We start from the raw sequence: 22,634 nt of genomic DNA on the forward strand, positions 1-22,634 counted from the left end.
TAAACAAGAGCCACAGGGCTTTCTCCAAAGATGCACTAAAAAACTGGGCAAAACTGAAGAATAGAATGGTTTGCAGTAATATACCTGGGAGCTCAAACAAACACTGACTGAACAAAGACCGTGGCTGCCACTGCATCTCAGGTGCTTTAGCTTGGTTTCTGCTCAAGGTGTCAGTACTGCAAGCCCAAGCCCAAGCCCAAATCTGACCATTTTTTGTCACCATGATAGAAAAGTCGGTTACTTCACTTTTCAGCCAAACGTACATTTTAATTTTACATCCCATTGTTTTACTACCCTAAAAAATGCTTGTGCAAAGGTACACATATAATCAGCAGTGCCAGATGAGCAGTATTACAGCAGTCTTTATCTCTACGGCAGTTTCCATGTAATCCCATGTCCATATATGGGTACTGATCCCTTAACACTCTTGTCTGTCCTCACAGTACTGCATATACTGTAACCTACTCGTTTCACTGTGTGGGCTATATACACCTGTGATCATGAATCCTTCATTTTTACTGCACTCATTATTCATACCTTTATAACATGCATGTTAAAACTAAGGTACTAAGCTAGCTTGCAAATGATCAACAAAAAGTATTTAAAAAACGAATTTGGCATGTTACAAGTCTCCAAGATATTGCTGTCACATCTTTGGATCTATGTTTGAAGGTTATCACAGCTAGAGCCCACAGTACCTTCCTTTCAGAGCCCACAGTACCTTCCTTTCAGAGTCCACAGTGCCTCCCTTTCAGAGTCCACAGTGCCTCCCTTTTAGAGTCCACAGTGCCTCCCTTTTACAGTCCACAGTGCCTCCCTTTTAGAGTCCACAGTGCCTCCCTTTTACAGTCCACAGTGCCTCCCTTTCAGAGTCCACAGTGCCTCCCTTTTACAGTCCACAGTGCCTCCCTTTCAGAGTCCACAGTGCCTCCCTTTTACAGTCCACAGTGCCTCCCTTTTAGAGTCCACAGTGCCTCCATTTTGAATACAGGGCCACAGGACATTGGGATTTCATCTCAAGTCTACAAGTAGAAACACACATCCTACTTACTGACACTGAAGGAGCTTGCAGAGGCATTACTCTTCATTATTTATTGATTTCCTAATTCCACATTCATTTCACTTCTGTTTATTTCAATGTGAGATTTGGTTTTGCACTACTGACAAAAGTGGGAAGGTCGGGTACTGCTGACTGCTGAATAATGAGGTCTGCAGAGCTAGCCTAGATCAGACAAAGCTCACTGTCTGTATGTTTATTTGATTTCTCCCACCCACTTTTCCAAATGGTGACAACCCAGTTAATCTAATAGCCACAGTCATTTTAGCATGTAAGAGGAGGGTTGGGGGGCATTACAATGACTCAACATCTAAATACCAAACTACCTGTACAGAAGTCACACTACACCTAACGTACTAAACTGCTTTGTAAAGAAAGCAGGGATATTTAGTAAAGAATCAAACATGTAGCCTGAGAGGATGTCAGGAATGTGAAGAGAGGAAGAGAGGATTTTTGAAATGCAGACTGAAAGCTGAGGGGAATGTTGCAAAACCACATTATAGCACAAAACACAAGATCTTTCCTTCTCAGCCACACATTTGAAGTGTGAATAGTTAAAGATTAGCTGGGGTAGGGCCTCCGTGTGCTCAAAGTGAGGCCTTGTTGACTTACAGCCCCTTATTGAAACCTTGAAGGCTGAAAGCACTCAAAAGAACTGAACAATGAGGAAATCATCCAGTGATGAAATGTGCTGGCAAACAGAAAATACAGATAGCTGGATTGAAAATGAAACTTTGAATGGTGTATAGAATGCTGGCTACTTTATGTGCTGAAAAAAACAAGAATTATACAAGGTCTAAGTATTTTCACAAAAAAGGACTGGAGAAAAAAACACAAGGAAATGCAATTTTAAATGAAGTATAGAAAGTATAGAAAGAAGAACCAAACAGGCACCGTTCATAGATTTTGACTGCTTTAACGGATCCTCTATTAAAACCGGTTCACCACCTAGTGGCAAAAAGACGTTAATGCCACCACCATGGGGGAGCCCCTGACTCACTCACATGCTCAGTCAGTGAACACTAAGTTCTGCTAAATCACTGCCATAAACAATACAACCTTATACCTCCGCAGCCTGCCTTTTAAAAAACCTGGCTCATGCTTAGCTGTCTAGCAACATCTCAGTTCGGTGTGAAATTCGTCTGTGTTGCTCCGCGCGCGTCCACACGCCGTTTTGTTTCCAGAGAAAGACGGAGAGCGCCGAGGCTCTCTCTCTTCGGGGCTCGCGGAAGGCCAAATGAAATAAAATGCCACATGTATACACTGCGGTAATTGAATCAGCTGCAGGTGATTTATGGCATCACCAGAATTAAAAGCTACTTAGGGACCGGGCTGCAGACTGGCAGCGCAACCTCCGGCCCCGGCCCCGGCGCTAAGTGGCGCCTCGGCCCTCTCCTGCCCCGAGCGACAGCGCTGCTGGCAGGCCGCGGCCCCGATCCGCAGCGGCGGCCTCCGCTACCTGTCACTCACCCCCCCCCCCCCCCGCCCCTGCTGCCGGCCCAGCGCGTCCTCCCATTGGTTAAATCGTCTTGCCTGGAAATTGGCCTATGCATTATTGATGCGGCTCCACACACTCACCGCCGCGTGTATGCTTGGGAATGACTCCCTGAAGCTGCACGATGAGAAGTTTAAGATCTGAGTTACTGAATGGATGGTCTACGTCACCAAAAAAAAAAAAACCAAAACAGAACACCCAGGAAAAGCAGCAGGGGTGACTAGGGTGACTGGTACATAGGGAGACTGTTAGAACTAGCTCAGGGATGGTGGTCAAGCAGCTATAGAGACAAACGGACATCCAGCCTATGAATGTGAACACACAGCAAGGTCTGCTTCCAACAGAGCCACATGCATTTACTGTCATGACCTGTCAATCACATCTTTGTACTTCTCCTAGCAATCCACAGCTGCAATAGCTGGCTTTTCTACAGTTTATTTAGTCCTCTTGGCTCTGATACAAATAGTAGTGTATTATCAATGGGCGTAAAACACTCTGTTAATGGCCACAGCTAGGCTGTCATGACTGGACAGCTATAGTGAAAAATGCGAGCAGCCAAAATACATGTAATAGTGGTACTTTAATAACTTCATGTTGCATAATATTAAAAGGCCCTCATTTAATCTGGTATTTCTTTTTTGTTTCATATCAAAATTCAGTTAACTGGTTACATTCAACATCAAGATTTCTGCCGCAGTCTCACTCTGTCTTCATCCACTTTACCCCTACAGCTCAATCCCGCTACCCTTTTATTAGTTTTTTATTGTTTATTAATGATCTCTCTAATGTATTCTTCTCATCTATATGCAGATGGTGGCACTAACCTCTCGTGAAAATTGTCATCTGTGCTAAACGATATAGCGAGGTTGGAGTCCAACAACATCCTATTTTCAGTTACGAAATATAACGCAGCCTTCTCTCCCTCCCTAAAGAAAATGTACAGCCAAATCTAATACAGGCTAATCTGGACCATCTGTAGCAAGTTTCTTGAAATCAATGTGATGAAGTGACTGTCCATGTTAATTCAGTGAAATGCTGCAAGCCACGGCCTGAGTGCCTTTTGTCTCGAGACAGACACGTGGGGGAAGGAGCACAAAGAGGAGGCACTTTAAAGACGGACGGGCGCAGTTGCGAAAGCAAAAGCAGCGTTGGTTTCACAGCGCAGAGATAAGCTGTTCTGGGGCACTGCAGTGTCTGCCCTTCGTTTCACCCGAACCCTTCGCTGCTTAAAGTGGATCACTTATTGGGCTTAATTACCCATAATGACCATGTTTTACTAGCGGGTACTTCGGAGAGTATTTGGTGAGACATTCAAATCTGTAAACATGAAATGGCCTTTTGTTCAACAGCCAAGTACAGCACTTCTCTCTTTGTTTTCATTCCAGGTCTTCTTTTTTAAGCACCTGATTGGCCGCAAAACACTCACACAGAAACCGAAACCATCAAAAGTTCACGGTCACTGACTGCCGTTTTGACTCTGTAAACTGGCATCCCGAAAATACAAAATCCTACATTGCACATGCTATGGTTCTGAACTTGAGAGAGGAAAAACATTTAAACAGCAAGTAACTTCTATTTTTAATCTTTAACTTCAACATCTACAGTATTCATTGAAGAAAAAAGCTGCAAGTTCATTCTTCCACGTTACAAATGCAAGCAGGAAAACCTTGGTTTGATATGACCTTTTCCTCAGTTTCTCATCGATACAGAGTCAATGTAAAACTTGACTATTGTACAGCCTCAGAGAATTCAAGTCCACTTCAAATTCAGGTTGGCACTCTAAAAAATTAACTGGAACAGCTTACTCTGATCTTCACAATGACAACAGTTGTCATAGGAAAGAACACGCTTGGTAATTTAACATAAAAGAACCTTTGAAAAAATGACCATGATTAATACCGTATTATTTTTGCAGTCATTATTGACAGCAGTCAAATGAAATTAAAAAAATGGATCAGCAGGTTTTACACATCCCATATCATCCCTTCTTTAACAAAAACATTGAGAACTTGTCTCAGATTTAAACAGCACACCTAAAATGTCACATAGGCTTAGGTCTGGAATAGGTGATATGCAGTTTTATAGAATTTACCTTCCAGGCAAAATAACTAGGCCTAACTGAAGCTAATTCCTCCTGATCTGACCATAATACAGTAGAACAGTATGAATGTGCTTTTATCAATTTGAGGATTTCAACCGCTGTGTCATTGGCAAAACATGGTCACAGATATGAACTTCTATGTTATCTATAGGTGCAACTGGTAGGGACAGCCAGAGCTAGATTACTGACTATTCTAATACAGTCTAAAATGCTAGCTAATTATTTTAATTGGGACAACAAAGATAGGTCATTCTTGTCATGTAACTACAAATTAAAAAAGCAAATATCAAGTTTTATAAAAAATTAGCTATTTTTGTCATAAAATTCAATTTACTTTTATCCAACTTAGTTCACTAGTCAGGCGATACTAGACATGAGAGGTAAATATTTTGTAAGAAAAAATGCATGATACCATACATAACACTACATTCTAACAGAATGATAATGAAACAGGGAAAACAGAAAAGCCAGGTAACACCATTAGGCTACATCCACCCATCAGTACGAACACACAAATCTCTGCAGTGAACGTTTGCCAGCATTGTAGTCACTGCATTAGAGATGCTGCTGTCCAGCAGCTGTTCAGAAATGCTGCCTTGGCCTTCTCACATAAAATTGCTCTAGAAATTGAAATCCATCCGAGCAATGAATGTAGCACATAACTGCAGTTTGACCTGCCTGCTCATTCTGCGAAACTATTTGCGTTTCCTGTTATTGACAAGCACAGGACCGGTTAGCACATCATGTCAAAAGTATCATCCGCAGTTTGTTAGTTATCTCAAACTCATTGTCCCTTGTCTGACATTGTAAAACGTCAGACTGTTTAGCCACTGCCATATAAAACAAACAGAAGAAGATGGGCCAGGGTGGGCGTATGTAAGACAGGAACAGTTACTGTAAAATATTACGTACTCTTGATGCACCGGCATAACACAACAATAACAACCTGTCATGTCAAACTATTTAAAGCTATCAACTGCCACGCAAGAGATGCAAAAAATAAAAATATAAATGTAAAAAAAACACTGAATACTCAAGCTAGCCATTCTTATTATTCATTATTTTTATCATTACCAACATTAGGACATGACATGCCATCACCACCAGACTTATGTTGCAAAACATCCACTCTGATTGGATGCAGAGCTGAAAACAAGAAGAACAGGAGTCGGTTCAATGTTACTGGCTACAACAATGTTTCATTCTCCTGGTGGTCAAGGAGGTCCAGCCTGCCTTCTTGAATAATTCACAGATGGATAAGTGGTTTGGCATTTGTATAAGTGCTCCAGAACACATAGGACTTTCGGATCAGTTTGCAATGCGTCTATGTAGGCTAAATGATGTAGCACAAATACAGTCAAGGGCAAAATGTTTGGACTAGTGGAAATAAAGATTGTATTAGGCTATATAGGTCCAATTTAATTTGTACTTAGTTTATTTATTAATAATTTCACAAGTTTTTTGACAAGAAAATGTCCATGTCCATAAACATGCCAATGTACTATGCATATATACATGACCAATACATTTGCTATGAAGAGCAGTCTTTTATAAAAAGTCCTCATTTAGAGCCTAAAAAACAGCCTTTTTAGCACCTGACAGTTTAAAAATGCATACCTACTTTAAAGACCTAACTGTAGGCCTTTAAAAGTTGCATTTTGGGTGGGAGCATTGCAAAATAAAACTGTATCAGCTCAGTGTATAGGTGAGATTTGTACTATTGGTTATGGTATTATGTGGCCTGTGAGTCTCTGTTTTTCTGTTTTGTTCCCATTCTCTGTAAGGCAACAGGTATCCAGCTACTGACTGCCACGTGTGTTTCTGGTTCTTCTTGATTGGCTCACACATTTCAAGTGCCTGCACAATCACAGCCCAGCAGCCTGTATAAGACCCACCTCCACCCTAGCTCAGGACCTATCAGCCATCTTTCCCACTGACATATGTGTGTTTAAATAGCTACGTTTAGGGTTTGGTGTTTGCGTAAAGGTGAGCTGCTGTTTTGTTGTGTCATGTTTTCACCTGTTTATGTTAGTTTAAGGAGTTAGGTTTAACCTACATACTGTATTTCATTTGTGGAAGATTAGTTTGGTTTTATTTTAAGAACATTTTTATTTGTGTTGGCCTGGGCTCACCCTGAAGTCTTATCTTTTCACTTTTGTGCCACCCTTTCATAATAATAATAATAATATATAATAATAATGTGCTGAAATACATTTTAAAAAGATTTTCTATCAATAATTCATGAAGCGGGTTTATTTGGAACACCTGTGGGCTTAACAGGTATGTAAGGTACTCATTAACCCAGTCAGATTTTTCCACATATCAAAATATTTCACTGCAAAATGCTTATTAATAAAGTCATAAAGCTTTAAATGAGACATCATTATTTCATTTCATTTTATTATTACATTTCTGCTTTGTCTACAAAAATATTAGTCAATACATGTAGGAAATATCTCATCTTAGATCTGGGTGGGTTTAATAGGTTCTTACCCTTATTTACCATAGCATGTTAGCTAATATCACCAAAGTCAGTTGAGATAACATCCCATAACATTATTTTTTTACATTTTGTGTACCTAGACATATACCCAATAAACATTGTATAGTTACATTCATTAGTACTGTATTAAATGCATACATTTTTCACCATTCATCAAATTGGTTATGGGACATTTTCATTAAAGCAGGTCACCTAAAATATGGCAGTGGGAATTCTAGATCTATGAAAAGGAACATGTTGTTTGTTGTCTTAATTATTGTCTACGTTCTAATTTAAGCAGAAATGTGATTAGCTTTAAATTCTGATGGTAGCCTACATCAATTAGAAAGTTATTATTATAAACAAAGGATTGTACAAGAATTGTAACTATGTTTGATAGGTTTAAGATTGGGTGATAAACTCTGAATGATTTCCTTTGAGTATGGGGAGAAAGCAATCAATCTTTAACGGCTTGAGTCTGAAAAATCTCAAATTCTTTCAGCTCAGCTTTAATAAATGCTCATTACACCTGATATATCATACAGTAGAAGCTATGCAGTCTGTGATATATATTCACATAAACTAACATATAGGCCTATGCACAGTACACAAAACACAAAACAGTATTTTCAGGTACTTTTTTCAATTTCACATTACACAGAACTGTGTTTTATTTTATTGAATGGCGCTGTGGGTTTTGTTCAGATATTTTACACAGTAATACACCCCTTTGGGTCACATTGCAGGTTACTGGGCATTTTACACCCTACTGCTTGTGCACTCTCCCCCCCTTTCAGAGATGCACCATGGACACTGTCACTTCAGCAGTGCTAAATTTTACATTTGCTATAAATAGGTGAACGTAGGCCTGTTTATTCGTTGTCATGGAAACTGATCAGGAACAGTAAGTTTGAAAAGGCAAATCATTTTGCGCCACAATCTGCAGGAAATGAGGAAACATAACAAAGAACCCCTTTAATGTGAGTATATGTTTGGATAAATAGGCCTAATATAATAAATATATTCCCATATACTACGGTTTACAATTCAACTAGCCTAATAGACGGTATTCCATAAATTCTACACTGATGGTAAAGAACTGTGTTGATCTCACTCGTACTACCCTGCCTTTAAAGGAATTAAAGACAATTTAGGCAAACCACAAGCATGGCCACTTACTGCAGCATCCATTGGTGTGGTAGACCATAAAATCAGAAAATATTTAGCCTATACAGTGACTAGCATTTAAATTTCCTTTGAATTGTACAAATTTCACTTAATTCCAGATAACCATTCACAATGAACATTGCTTCTATACACCATCTAGATTTAAGATCAGATATGAATAATTTAACACAACTGGTACAAAATGAAAGTGAGAGGAAGGCAGAACATTACAGGACCCCTAAAGACCATTTCCTGGCTCAGAAGTACACTATTTGATAGACACTCAAGGAAAAAGCTAGAGACAGGTGCCAGTCTTCCAGTACCTCACAGCCATTAGAAGCTACAAATGTCTTTCTCGGTTTGTCACAGGTTTTTCCCCTCCTTTTCCTTTGAAATCAATTGAAACTTGGGAGAGCACCAAGCGAAGTGTATCATTTCTTCACAGCGAGGCGAAGGTATTGATAAGAGCGGCGTTTGTTGGCTGAGGCGCAGCGTGAATCCACACGCCGTAGCTCTGCTAGGATTAACATGGTGCAGACTGCAAGCCTCCACTGCAGAGTATCGATTGCGCACAAAACCAACCATGAGGAGAGGAAAATATTCGCTCCCTCACACACAAATACATGCGCAATCATATGCGCACGCCAGGACTTCCAGCACCGAAGCGTAGCCATATGTATCAACTGAGCGCAAACATCATGAAATAAACAACGGATGGCTGTGGAGACAGATGGATGGATGGACCAACAGACAAGAAGAGATATCAATACCTGACATTCATGATACTTAACTACTGTGTGAGCCGCATGGCTACATGTATATGTAATACACACATCAGCACCATTACATAAAGGTGGAAAATGATCAATTATTCCAGCTGACCCTTCTTATGCCCCTCATTGATTAGCCTCACAGCGCTAGCTATTTCTGTTGCTGTTCCGTTAGCGGGACGGTGCTGTTATTATCGTAGGACTGACCGGGGGATAACCACACAGCAGGGAACGGCCCTTGAAACGCTACCTCCACAGCCCCTTTCAACACCGCTGCTTTATTGCTATTCCGCGCAGTGCTTTCTGATAACCAAGAACAAAAGGCAAAAAAAAAAAAAAAAAAAAAGACGACGGAGAGCAGGGCGTCGGGAGCGATCTGCTGCTCCTGTTTCAGTCACGCCAGGGCCAGTCCCTCGCGCTGCGGGCTCAAACGCTCCCCCGTTAGCCGGAGCTGGACAGCGCGCCGCTCAGCACGCACCCGGCCGGGCCTTCAGCCCCCAGCGGCTCTCAATCCGGGCAAGCGGGGCCCGATGAAACGCCAGAAACACAAAGACAGGGGAGGAAGGGAATCCATAATCCTCATGCCCCCCGAGCCTATTAATTACACGACTGAATATAGAGCCCTGCCCCGGTTACTAAATGAAGACACAAAAGGAGTGAAGATACGGGGAGGCGATTAACTGTTCCCCGTGTTTGTTCTGAATCAGGGTTCTCTGCCACTCTTCACTGGCACGGCACTTCACAAGAGGTCGCGTTCAGAGCAACGCTGCAATCGTCTAAAACTAGGGCTTGCACGCATGAAAGGAATATGATTAAGAAGCATGGAGATGTCATAATATTTAGTATATGACTTCACATTGTTGCACTAGCTGCTTTGGAGATATCTGAAGTGTATTGCCTTGCTTTAGACCACAACCCTTTAATAGCCTGATACCAATCATTGTAAAGCTTCCAGCCCATCAGATGCTTCTGTAAGTATCTACTGTACAACCTCCTTCATCACACACAAACACTGTCTGGGCCAATCAAAAACAATACAACAAAACAGAAATACTAACAAAAAAACTACTGAAAGTGAACTAGCCCTTTAACAGATTTGTAATGCCTGTGCTCCCTGCTAAAGACCTGAGCAGGTGACTGAAATAATGTTTAATGAATCAAGGCCCCAGCCACAGTTGAAATAAGTATCCACCTTACCTAATTTTAGACTGAATTATTTAAGCTGCTGGTGACTTTGAGTGATTTTTTTTTCCAGTGATGTGGACAGTCACACAAAGGAACGGGCGCGTTATTCCAAACGCACCGAGCAGGGCGCTCGAACCGAAAGTTTTAAACAGCGCATTGTTTCACACCAGGGTGCTTCACAATTTCAATTCTACTTTCTCTCATGCCTTTTGAATAGCAAACAGGCTTATTTAATAATTTCCACAGGAATAACTGGCTCTTTTCACAGCGGCAATTTAACAACTGCTGTGCAGTGTGTGCTTGAATGAGTGATTTCTTTGCACTGTCAACAGCTGGCCAGTGGATTTGGAAATGTATATAATTTTTATGCGAGAAATTAAAATGGTAAAACAGGAAGAATATGCAAGCCTGGAGTTCATTTAGGCATGGTGGGGGGTGGGGTAGCTGTAACCAGTGTTCGCAACACGCGGCCCTCCGTATATAATAGCTGCATCCATTACGCAGGAGTCATGCACATTCTGCAGAAGAAAGGGCTGGTCCATCTCCGCTCCGCTCCACTGTATGAATTACACATGGCTCACTCGGGCTGTGAAGAGAGCCCGCCGTGCTACAAAACTCATTTATAATTCGCAGACGCCGGGCTACTGTATTCCTGATGAGATGCCAGCAACAAATCAATTCTCTGTCAGAAGGGCCCGAGGTGAGCTCTGGTGCAATGGACTTCCTTGATCACGGCAAACACAGGAATACATTCTCAACCTCGGGGCCCCCATGCCTCACTGTATAATGTGTTCTTACCCAGAGCGCCGCTGACATTGGATTATCTTCTTACCTTTTTTATGTTTGGCTGGGCGTGTTTTCCCTCCTCACAATGAATGCAGTGAAAGAGCGCTGTTTGTGTGCCGCTCAGGAATAATGGGCCCAGGCATTTCAATGCCCTGTGAACAGCGCCGGCGATTTCTCCAGCCGTGCCTCGCCATTCGCCGCAGACGTGCTGCGTGTTGTGGACCTCACGCCAACGCCCATCATTTTTTAAATCCTACGGAGGCATTGGAACCGTTTTTTTTTTCTTTTCTTAATCACTTACTGTCTTGTGTACTCGTGAGCCTGAAGATAAAACCTTGCAGACAGTGTAGGCACGGCTGTCTTGGAACAGGATGTCTGGTGCCGATGGAAAACCTGGCAAAGTGTGGCTTCATTAACTCGAACAACAGTGCAAAGGTTTATGGCAAAGGCCTTGCTTTTGTTTGCTGTGTGTTTTACTGGCGGTTTCAGCATGAATGGCAACAAAACAACAATTTCTTTGCTGCCATTCATACCCACACCTGTGTAAGTAATTGGTGTTCTTCTCTTGTGAGAGCCTTGATGTTAACAGCTAACAAATAGTGAACACATATTTCCCCAAGTGGCAATCGCAGTGATACATATTTAACTGGCAGCTTCTCAGATGCCCGGTGACTTCATCACAGTAACAGAAGTGCACCGATCTCCTTTCACAAGACAAGGTTTACTGCGTCTGGGAGCTGACAAGCTGAGACGGCCTCTATTGCTCTCTCTCTTGTCATAGACTTGCACGTGCAAACACACACACACACACACACACAGGAATATCAGGCATTGTAACACATTATTTTGCACCACTGTCTCAGCAAATACATCAGCTCCCCACATATTCCACACACTGACTCATAGCAACAGGGGGTCCACTCAATGCCAGGGGACGGGCTCCTCATCTCCTCGTGTATGGAAATATCTGTCAGCACTACACAGCAGTGTGCATAAGACTATCAGCACAGAGCAGTGTGTGTAAGACTATCAGCACAGAGCAGTGTGCATAAGACTATCAGCACAGAGCAGTGTGCATAAGACTATCAACACACAGCAGTGTGCGTAAGACTATCAGCACAGAGCAGTGTGCATAAGACTATCAGCACAGAGCAGTGTGCATAAGACTATCAGCACAGAGCAGTGTACATAAGACTATCAGCACAGAGCAGTGTGCATAAGACTATCAGTACAGAGCAGTGTGCATAAGACTATCAGCACAGAGCAGTGTGCATAAGACTATCAGCACAGAGCAGTGTGTGTAAGACTATCCCACACAGCAGTGTGCGTAAGACTATCAGCACAGAGCAGTGTGCATAAGACTATCAGCACAGAGCAGTGTGCATAAGACTATCAGCACAGAGCAGTGTGCATAAGACTATCAGCACAGAGCAGTGTGCATAAGACTATCAGCACAGAGCAGTGTACATAAGACTATCAGCACAGAGCAGTGTGCATAAGACTATCAGCACAGAGCAGTGTACATAAGACTATCAGCACAGAGCAGTGTACATAAGACTATCAGCACAGAGCAGTGTGTGTAAGACTATCAGCACAGAGCAGTGTGTGTAAGACTATCAGCACAGAGCAGTGTGCATAAGACTATCAGCACAGAGCAGTGTGCATAAGACTATCAGCACAGAGCAGTGTGTGTAAGACTATCAGCACAGAGCAGTGTGCGTAAGACTATCAGCACAGAGCAGTGTGTGTAAGACTATCAGCACAGAGCAGTGTGTGTAAGACTATCAGCACAGAGCAGTGTGCATAAGACTATCAGCACAGAGCAGTGTGCATAAGACTATCAGCACAGAACAGTGTGCATAAGACTATCAGCACAGAGCAGTGTGCATAAGACTATCAGCACAGAGCAGTGTACATAAGACTATCAGCACAGAGCAGTGTACATAAGACTATCAGCACATAGCAGTGTGTGTAAGACTATCAGCACAGAGCAGTGTACATAAGACTATCAGCACAGAGCAGTGTGCATAAGACTATCAGCACAGAGCAGTGTGCATAAGACTATCAGCACAGAGCAGTGTGCATAAGACTATCAGCACAGAGCAGTGTGTGTAAGACTATCAGCACAGAGCAGTGTGTATAAGAATATCAGCACAGAGCAGTGTGTGTAAGACTATCAGCACAGAGCAGTGTGTGTAAGACTATCAGCACAGAGCAGTGTGCATAAGACTATCAGCACAGAGCAGTGTGCATAAGACTATCAGCACAGAGCAGTGTGCATAAGACTATCAGCACTACATAGCAGTGTGTGTAAGACTATCAGCACAGAGCAGTGTATATAAGACTATCAGCACAGAGCAGTGTGCATAAGACTATCAGCACAGAGCAGTGTGCATAAGACTATCAGCACAGAGCAGTGTGTGTAAGACTATCAGCACAGAGCAGTGTATATAAGACTATCAGCACAGAGCAGTGTGCATAAGACTATCAGCACAGAGCAGTGTGCATAAGACTATCAGCACAGAGCAGTGTGCATAAGACTATCAGCACAGAGCAGTGTACATAAGACTATCAGCACAGAGCAGTGTACATAAGACTATCAGCACAGAGCAGTGTGTGTAAGACTATCAGCACAGAGCAGTGTGTGTAAGACTATCAGCACAGAGCAGTGTGTGTAAGACTATCAGCACAGAGCAGTGTGTGTAAGACTATCAGCACAGAGCAGTGTGCGTAAGACTATCAGCACAGAGCAGTGTGCATAAGACTATCAGCACAGAGCAGTGTGCATAAGACTATCAGCACAGAGCAGTGTGTGTAAGACTATCAGCACAGAGCAGTGTGCGTAAGACTATCAGCACAGAGCAGTGTGTGTAAGACTATCAGCACAGAGCAGTGTGTGTAAGACTATCAGCACAGAGCAGTGTGCGTAAGACTATCAGCACAGAGCAGTGTGCATAAGACTATCAGCACAGAGCAGTGTGTGTAAGACTATCAGCACAGAGCAGTGTGCATAAGACTATCAGCACAGAGCAGTGTGCATAAGACTATCAGCACAGAGCAGTGTGTGTAAGACTATCAGCACAGAGCAGTGTGCGTAAGACTATCAGCACAGAGCAGTGTGCGTAAGACTATCAGCACAGAGCAGTGTGCGTAAGACTATCAGCACAGAGCAGTGTGTGTAAGACTATCAGCACAGAGCAGTGTACATAAGACTATCAGCACAGAGCAGGGTGCATAAGACTATCAGCACAGAGCAGTGTGCATAAGACTATCAGCACAGAGCAGTGTGTGTAAGACTATCAGCACAGAGCAGTGTGCATAAGACTATCAGCACAGAGCAGTGTACATAAGACTATCAGCACAGAGCAGTGTACATAAGACTATCAGCACAGAGCAGTGTGTATAAGACTATCAGCACAGAGCAGTGTACATAAGACTATCAGCACAGAGCAGTGTACATAAGACTATCAGCACAGAGCAGTGTACATAAGACTATCAGCACAGAGCAGTGTGCATAAGACTATCCCACAGAGCAGTGTGCGTAAGACTATCAGCACAGAGCAGTGTGTGTAAGACTATCAGCAGAGAGCAGTGTGCATAAGACTATCAGCACAGAGCAGTGTGCATAAGACTATCAGCACAGAGCAGTGTGCATAAGACTATCAGCACAGAGCAGTGTGTGTAAGACTATCAGCACAGAGCAGTGTACATAAGACTATCAGCACAGAGCAGTGTACATAAGACTATCAGCACAGAGCAGTGTGCATAAGACTATCAGCACAGAGCAGTGTGTGTAAGACTATCAGCACAGAGCAGTGTACATAAGACTATCAGCACAGAGCAGTGTGTGTAAGACTATCAGCACAGAGCAGTGTGTGTAAGACTATCAGCACAGAGCAGTGTGAGTATGGTAATATTTACCATCACAAAGCAGCAGTGAGGGAACATGTGCTCCTCTCTGACTCGGCTTCCTGTGGAGGTGTCAGGGACAGCAGTGTCACTGCGGTCACGCTCCTCATGACCTCCACAACAGACCTCCGCTCCGGTGCACCCTGTCATCTCCAGCCTGACGAGCTACACGAGAGAAACCCATCCGTACCAGAAAGGCTCTCCCTGCAAAGTCCACCTCTTAAAGGGCCGCACGCAGTCGGGGCAGAGACGCGCCGGGACCGCCGCAACGGATAACGGGACGTCAAACCATCCCCCCCCTCATTTTGAGAGCAGCTGATATGTTAAAGCCATCTGATGGGGACCTCTGTTTACGACGTGCAGGCCGGCAGATTAGCGCGGAGCGGCACACTGCTATCCCAGCCCTAATCCACAGTCAGGCGCAAATCTACTGCCAGCGCCGCGATTAACCCCTTTCCCTTCTGGAATTGATTCTGCAAAGAAAGGCGGGATTACGTCGCTCGGGTTCGGGAAAGCGGCGCGCCGTTTGAAGGGGGGCCCCGGCGGCGGCGGCGGCGAACCGAGGGCCGTTCCGCTGGGCGAGCCTTACGCACCCTCCCGCCGCCTCCGCCGCTGCCGAGCCGGGGCCGGGGGGCCGGGGGGCCGGGGGGCCGGGGGGCCAGGCCCGCGCGGAGAGCCCGCGGAGGGATTCGCCCGTCACCTCGCGGCGCGGCGGGCTGCCTGGGAGGAAACAAGCCGTGACAGGCCGGGAATCGCGCACTGGGACCGCAGCGGCGCTTCGAGCGAGTCCTCCATTGCGGGCCGACCAAAACCTCGCGCTTTCAGCATTTAGTCTGCTTTCAGCATTTAGCCTGAGCTTCATTAAACACGGGCCATCTTCACCAGTTCAAGGTGAAGGTGATGCGGTAGCATATTCTATTCACATATTCAAGTCACAACTTAAAATAGTGTGCCCTAACAGTACAATCAAATATCTTATTTGTAACTTATGCACTCTCACACTCACCATGCTTTCTATCATATTTCCATACTAAATAATTGGGGTCATTAATGGTGTGGATGTTAAGGTCACTTCTCTGTTAAAGCTTATATGACTTCTATTTTGTTCATGGTTATCTGCATCAGCGGCATACAGCACCCACAAAAGAAAGCCTTTTGAAAAATGACCATGAGATTTCAAGAGAATCACCTCTGTACATCATACGCCATATCTAATATTGCTATACCCGAGAGCCGGCTATAGCAGCATTGTGAAGCTAAAACTGTTAGACTAAAGGTTGGCGCAATACAGCCTAAACACAAACAAATGCTAAATGAAAATTTGTCACCCACGGTTAAATTAACAGGAGTCACTTAACTTGTCCAAGGAGGAATTTTACATGAGGATCGTAACATGGGGCTAATTTAATGGGTCAGGGGGCTAACCCATTTTCCTTTGTGGGTCTCTGCTCCAGGATTGGGAAACAGAGAGACAAACACGTGCGCTCACTCAGATGCACAAAGGCCACCTCCCAAAGAAACACTCTCTCAGATATGTTGTGAGGGCTGAAGCACTTGATGACAGCCCTATTAGGCACCAAGTGGGGCATACCATTAGAGAGAGAGAGAGAGAGAGAGAGAGAGAGAGAGAGAGAGAGAGCAGAGAGGGCTTTGGAGCTGGGGGGGGTGGAGTGTAAGAAGGGAGTAAGGCAGAAGGATGGTGAAAGAGAGATGGGAGCAATAGGCAGAGAGAGGGAGGAGAAAGAAAGAGAGAGAGGACGAGACCCACTACCGCACAGCACTCGAGCTTGGCTCAAGGGAGAGATTACTGCTCAGGCTGCCTCCCTCCAACTGGATGACCGACTCACAGGGGTCAGGAAAAGTGATTTTTTTTTTTTTTGGAAGGCTTTATCCCAGTGAATCGCTGGCAGAAGGCAGAGGATGATAAAAAAGGTTTTAAAGGCTTTAACCCTTCCTTCACTGCAACAAGCTGGAGTCCCCTTAACATATGGATAAACTTCTAGCCTATTCGCAAAGACACTACATACCTCTATTGCAGTGCAAACCTTCTAAAACGCAATACGATAAAATGGGTTAATATGGTTAATAAACAGTTACGATGCTCCTGCAACACAGCTGTAGCAGCATGGGGATGCAGCAGACTGCGTTTGTGCCCCATCTAGGTAATGTGCTTGAAGACGTGCTGCTCTTCTAACCCACTGCCACACTGCTCTGGTTCTGACTATGCCAGCCGAAGAACCCGTCAGATGTGTGCAGTGTGCACTGTTAAAAAAATGCCACAGTGACACAGCCGATCCACCTGCAGCCCAACCCTGTGCTCTCAGTACAAAGTCACACACACAGACTACTTCTGCACACTACTCTCCTTCCTGACTCGCCCTAACATTGCAAAGCTGTATTTGTGGTCAAACAAACTAATTTCATCAGGTCTAAAACAAAGAACTATAACAACTAAGTGGTTAAATAATTAATTTACACACACAATATGAAATACACAATGATCATGATTCATTTTAAATGTCCACTGTTATAACTTATCAATATCATAATCAATCGTAACCCAGCAAACGTTAACTTATTCTAGCAACGTTTCATAAGTTATCATGTCAGCCTGTTTATTTCATTAGGAATCTTCACTAGACTCCAATGCCAACAAAAACGGATGAAGATATCTTGTCAGGTTTCAGTAACAGTATGCTTTGCGTTCAAGCATTACGCAGCCCAAGTTAAAACAAATGAAACGAGATTGTACGTAGCTATTGCAGTTTGATAGCCAAAGTTACCCAGCATGCCAATGTAGTTTACGTTAGCTAGCAAGCAAACCAATCATAACATTATCCATTGCTATATTATATTTTTTTCACGAATGCAAGTTTACGGAGTAGCATAATAATACAAGCAAAACACGTACCTAAACTGGTTTCAGGTGGTTCAGTTCAGCATGGCATTAGAATTAGTGTTTCTTCCAATAGATAATAGCCAATGCTAATATCTGATACACTGGGCGCTGGACGTTAAAATTTCCTTGGCTAACGACACTGGAATGTTCAGCGTTTTCGAAAAGACAAGAAGTGATCAATCCACGTGGGAAAGTGTTCGATCATAATGAAGAGTCCAGTACAGTAAAAAAAAAATTTTTTACAGCATCTCAACACATGGATAGTAAGACTAAATAAAATACTGCAAAATCACAAAACATAAAAATAAAACGTTGAATCGAGTCACATAATATTAGAAAACTGAACAGCAGCCTAAATCATTTCACCGTTAGGTTGTGGGTGTTAATGTGGACCTGCTGTCTACTATTGTTCCAGCTGTGATTGGTCATTCTGCATACCACATGGGAGACAACCCGATTGAGAAATAAATGTAAATTATTGGTTATTGCTGAAAATGTCATGTAGACGTGATAACAAGTTTATCACAAACCAGCGACAACTCTACTGACCACAACAGATAATAGCCAAAATGTGTTCAGCGCAAGGTGACAATGCTTGCAATAGTGATCTATTCCATTTCATACATCCTGAAACGTCTTCGCTCTGGTTAGATATAATATGATAATTTCAATGGGATGACAAGCCAAATTTTATTAACGTTAGCTCAGCGATCGCTTCTCTGCTCAGACAAGCTAGGTGTCTAAAATATCGTTAGATGTTTCCCGATATGAGTACGATTTCACATGGAAATACGAAGCCTCTATTTATAAGTCTTATTTGTGTAAGTCACATTCTCTTCTGAAATAACAATAGAAACCATAGGTACTTATTATAACTGTTAGAAGCTTATAAAAAGATGGAGCGCGTCGAAATGTTAAAGCTACATCGGATCAGTGCAATTAAAATATACATTCAGAAAAAGTACAAGACATCATAGAAAGAAGAGAGGAAGGGATGGTCAATTTTTACTGTACACCACATTGTTTTCCATAGCCAACGAAAAATACAGGAATTAGCTTAGCGTGCTGGCTATTTAGCCAACCGAAAATAATAATAAAAAACAAAAACAACAACAAAACAACACAAACTGCTGACCTTTTTACCAAGCCGTATCTTCCAATGACTGTCAACTCCCGATTTTATATTTCTCCCCTTCCTTTTTCTATCTTTTTCGTTTTAATATTTAAACAATATCCTGCTAATGAGAGAGACAGGACCCTCACTGTGACTCGCACTGGCAACCAGCCCCAAAGAAGGAGGCGGGGCTGCTAATGTTGACGTCACACCTCGTGCAGAGGGCTGTACAGTGTGGTACAGTAGAATCACTAAATCCCTTTAAATTTTGATTGGCGGCTTTGGCTAGCTTTTACAACCCCACCATCCCCCTCCCTCCCTCTCTCTCTCTCTCTCTCGCTCTCGCTCTCGCTCTCTCATTCTCGTCTCTCAACCCGTTCCCTCTCTTTGTTAGTCTTGTCGTTCTTGTTAATTGTATTGTTTGCCTGGAAATGCTCCAGCCACATTATGTCCCTAGCATCAGCTTGAAAAAAATGAAGACAACGCTGTTGGATCGGCATCCGGCATTAGTTCTACCTGCAGTTTTATATTAACCATATTCATAAAATACACTTATATTGTAGACGCTATTGATCCGTTTGCTTATTACTGCAATGAGCTGAAGACTCGAGTGCTTTAGAAAAGGTGTTGGAGTCAAGTTTATCAGCTCTGATAAAAAGGAAGCGCTGGTTCTTGCAACGACCAGAAAAGCTACAGATATATCTTAAATCACAAGAGAAAATATATAGGCTATATGAAGGCCAATATATAATTACTATTATATTTTATAAATTATAATGTAGCTTTGTTCATTTAGTAGAAGCCTCGCCTTCACTTCACCACCTCCCCACTCCCCAAAACTTAAATACAAATAAATAAATAAATAAATAAATAAATAAATAAATAAATAAATAAATAAATAAAAGCAATTCTGTGATGTGATTAAACATTCAATGAATAAACAACAGAAAAACAAACAAAACAAAGTGAATAACATGTAGTGGTTACTATTAGCATTTATTTGCTTGGCTGATGCCCTTGTCCAGGGAAACTTTGACAATTTAGGTTTTTATTCTCGAACTGTATTCAATGGATTATCCATTCACATAGCTCATATATTTACTGCAACAATTAAAGGTAAGCACAAACCTTTTTAGCATACAATACAACATACAATAGCAGAGACCCCAACTGGTGGTCAAAATCTGAGTTGCTGTGTTAACTTGCAAGCAATAATTGATATTAACTCACCATGTCCTATTAAGCGAGCCCCTCACAAAACAAGAACCACTTTTATAAAGCAAAACATGTTATTACAGAAGGCTTGTTTACTAAGTTGTCCAGCTTGTTAGGAACGGTTTTTAACTGTGTTTACTGTAAGCACGTGTTTTCACCAAGACACACTGCACTACAGGGTCAAATGTAAACAAGAGACTTCGATGTCTTCACATTTTTAAAGTGAATCAGCTCTTCTGGGTGTAACCTCAGCTGAAGCCTGGTACTGCTAAAGTTTATTCACCCATGCCCTCAGACCTTTTGGGCCAACACATTTCTTATGACAGCAGGAGAGAAGGACTGGAAGGTTTGGTTTTGTGCTTCTTGAACTCACAAAACAGGGAATGCTGGTGGGGAAGCAATGTCTGGACTTTTTCCAGAATTGTTTAATGCAAAATTGCATGTTAAACACAGAAACATGTTGGACAATAATGAGCAGTCTTTTCTTGTGCCTCAACAAATACCATACCCTGGGGTGGGTGTATGCATTTGTCTGTGTGTCTTTTCTTGTGTGGGAGACATTTCAGAATAGACTCCATCGTTGACGACATAACATGTCACTACATCTTACTTATAAGCTAGGGTAACTATTTTCTTCATGGTGCTGATAACTGACATTAGGTGGAGTCCCCACCATTTTCCTCCACTGTGCGTCAACACACAAATTGAACTAATGCATTTTTGTGGGCATGAAAGGTTTTAATGGGTTATTTTTATGGAAACACTGCCACCTGAAGGCAGTAAAGGAAAATAGCACACTCATTCAATTCCAGTATACCGCAGAGACAAACTTGCTTCCTTTGTTGTAATATGCCAGCGATATAATGGTAATTTTGGTTCATTTTCATAATCACACAACTGTATATAATATTATGAATAGTGCTTTTATTATTAAGTTCACCACATTCTTGGCAAGTATTGCTTGTGCTAATGCATCACTTGCTGCTCATTTTGAAATAAATTGCGCTCCCGATGGTCTAGAATTTTCCCTTTGTCTCGCAAGTCACTGTGTACCAATGTACAGCACAGGAATGACACACATATGTTAGAAAAATGTTTTTTTTCTAATATGTTAACCAGATGTTTTGTTACTTTGTCATTTTCCACCAGAAATAAAAACTACATTTACTGTAGTTTTACACTTCCTCAGAAGCAAACAAACTAAATGGATGAAGAATTCATGAGAAAAATAAAATGGAATTGGTTCACTTTAATTCCATCCCCTCTCCTGTTGCCCACAGCACCCCCCCCCCCCCCACCCCCACCCCTTCCCAGGCAGTTGGAGCAGTGGCCCTGTGTCTGCAGTCTGCAGGAAGGATGCCTGTAATTTCCTCCTTTATTGAATTGGACTGGACACATGCACCCTGATGGGCTGGCCACACAAACACATCCTCCTCCACAAACACTGGGCCTACGCAGTCTGCCTCCACTCAACGCACAATGAAGCCCTGAAACAGACAGAAAAGGGGCTCCTTCCCAGCACCGAGTCTCACTCCATGCTCTGAGTGCAGCGAGCGCCTCACCCCCCCCCCCCCCACCGTACAGCCCCCGCTTTTTTGGCCTTGTGTCATTGTTCCTCACTTCCTCTCTGATAGGCTGCACTTATGCAGCGGCAGCCCTGCTGTGTTTGCTCACTCAAAAACAGGGCAGGCCCTGGGGTGGGTGTTCACAGGGGGCACCTGCCCACACCTATAGAGCATTGGCCACATCCTGGTGACCGCCACAACGGGAGTGAATCAGCTCCCACACTTTACCGACAGAAAAAATACAATCTCAGACTGTACCACATTTCCATACACAGAGCCTATGAAGCCCTGTGCATATGTATTTGCAAGCTGTAAAAAACCTACAAGATCGACAGCATAAATACGGCATAATAACATGTAGCTGCAGCAAGTGTCAATTAATGTGTTACAAAGAATATCAAAAATAGCAGAAGCAAAGTTATGAATATTAAATGATACTAATTTGTGTATATATCAATGTATTACAGTCCTGTGAAATAATGTAACCAAGAGAAAGAGAGGCAGAGGGAGAGGGGAGAGAGGAGGAGGATGGAGAGGGGGAGGTGGGGAGGGGGAGGGGAAGGAGTGGAGGTAGATGAGGAGGGAAAGGTGTGTGACAGGAGAAACCGGAGGGTAGAAGAGTGTATTAGAGTGAGAGTGAGTTAACTGACGAAATATTCATTCGCAGTGGGATGTATAGAGTTTAAGCAGCAAGACATGTAGCCAATCTGTAAAAAATTAGAACTTGAGTGCTTTTCTCACATCTCCAGTAGCAATTAAATTGGCAGAGGTGTTTTGCTGATTGCAATAAATCAACCCCTACTCCTTTCTTAGTAAAAGCACATATGTGGCACATACTCGCCCACCCACGCCAACACCAACTACTGGAGTTCACCTTTCTGCATAGTCG

At 42.9% G+C, this 22,634-nt stretch overlaps 1 protein-coding gene across 2 annotated transcripts in view; it reads right to left on the bottom strand.

Annotated features, from left to right (window-relative positions):
- nol4lb (nucleolar protein 4-like b) overlaps nucleotides 1-22,634 on the bottom strand; it is a 103,063-nt gene that overhangs the window by 47,736 nt on the left and 32,693 nt on the right. The window lies entirely within an intron of this gene.

This window comes from Anguilla anguilla, chromosome 11 (assembly GCF_013347855.1).
Source record: "Anguilla anguilla isolate fAngAng1 chromosome 11, fAngAng1.pri, whole genome shotgun sequence".
Taxonomy (NCBI): domain Eukaryota; kingdom Metazoa; phylum Chordata; class Actinopteri; order Anguilliformes; family Anguillidae; genus Anguilla; species Anguilla anguilla.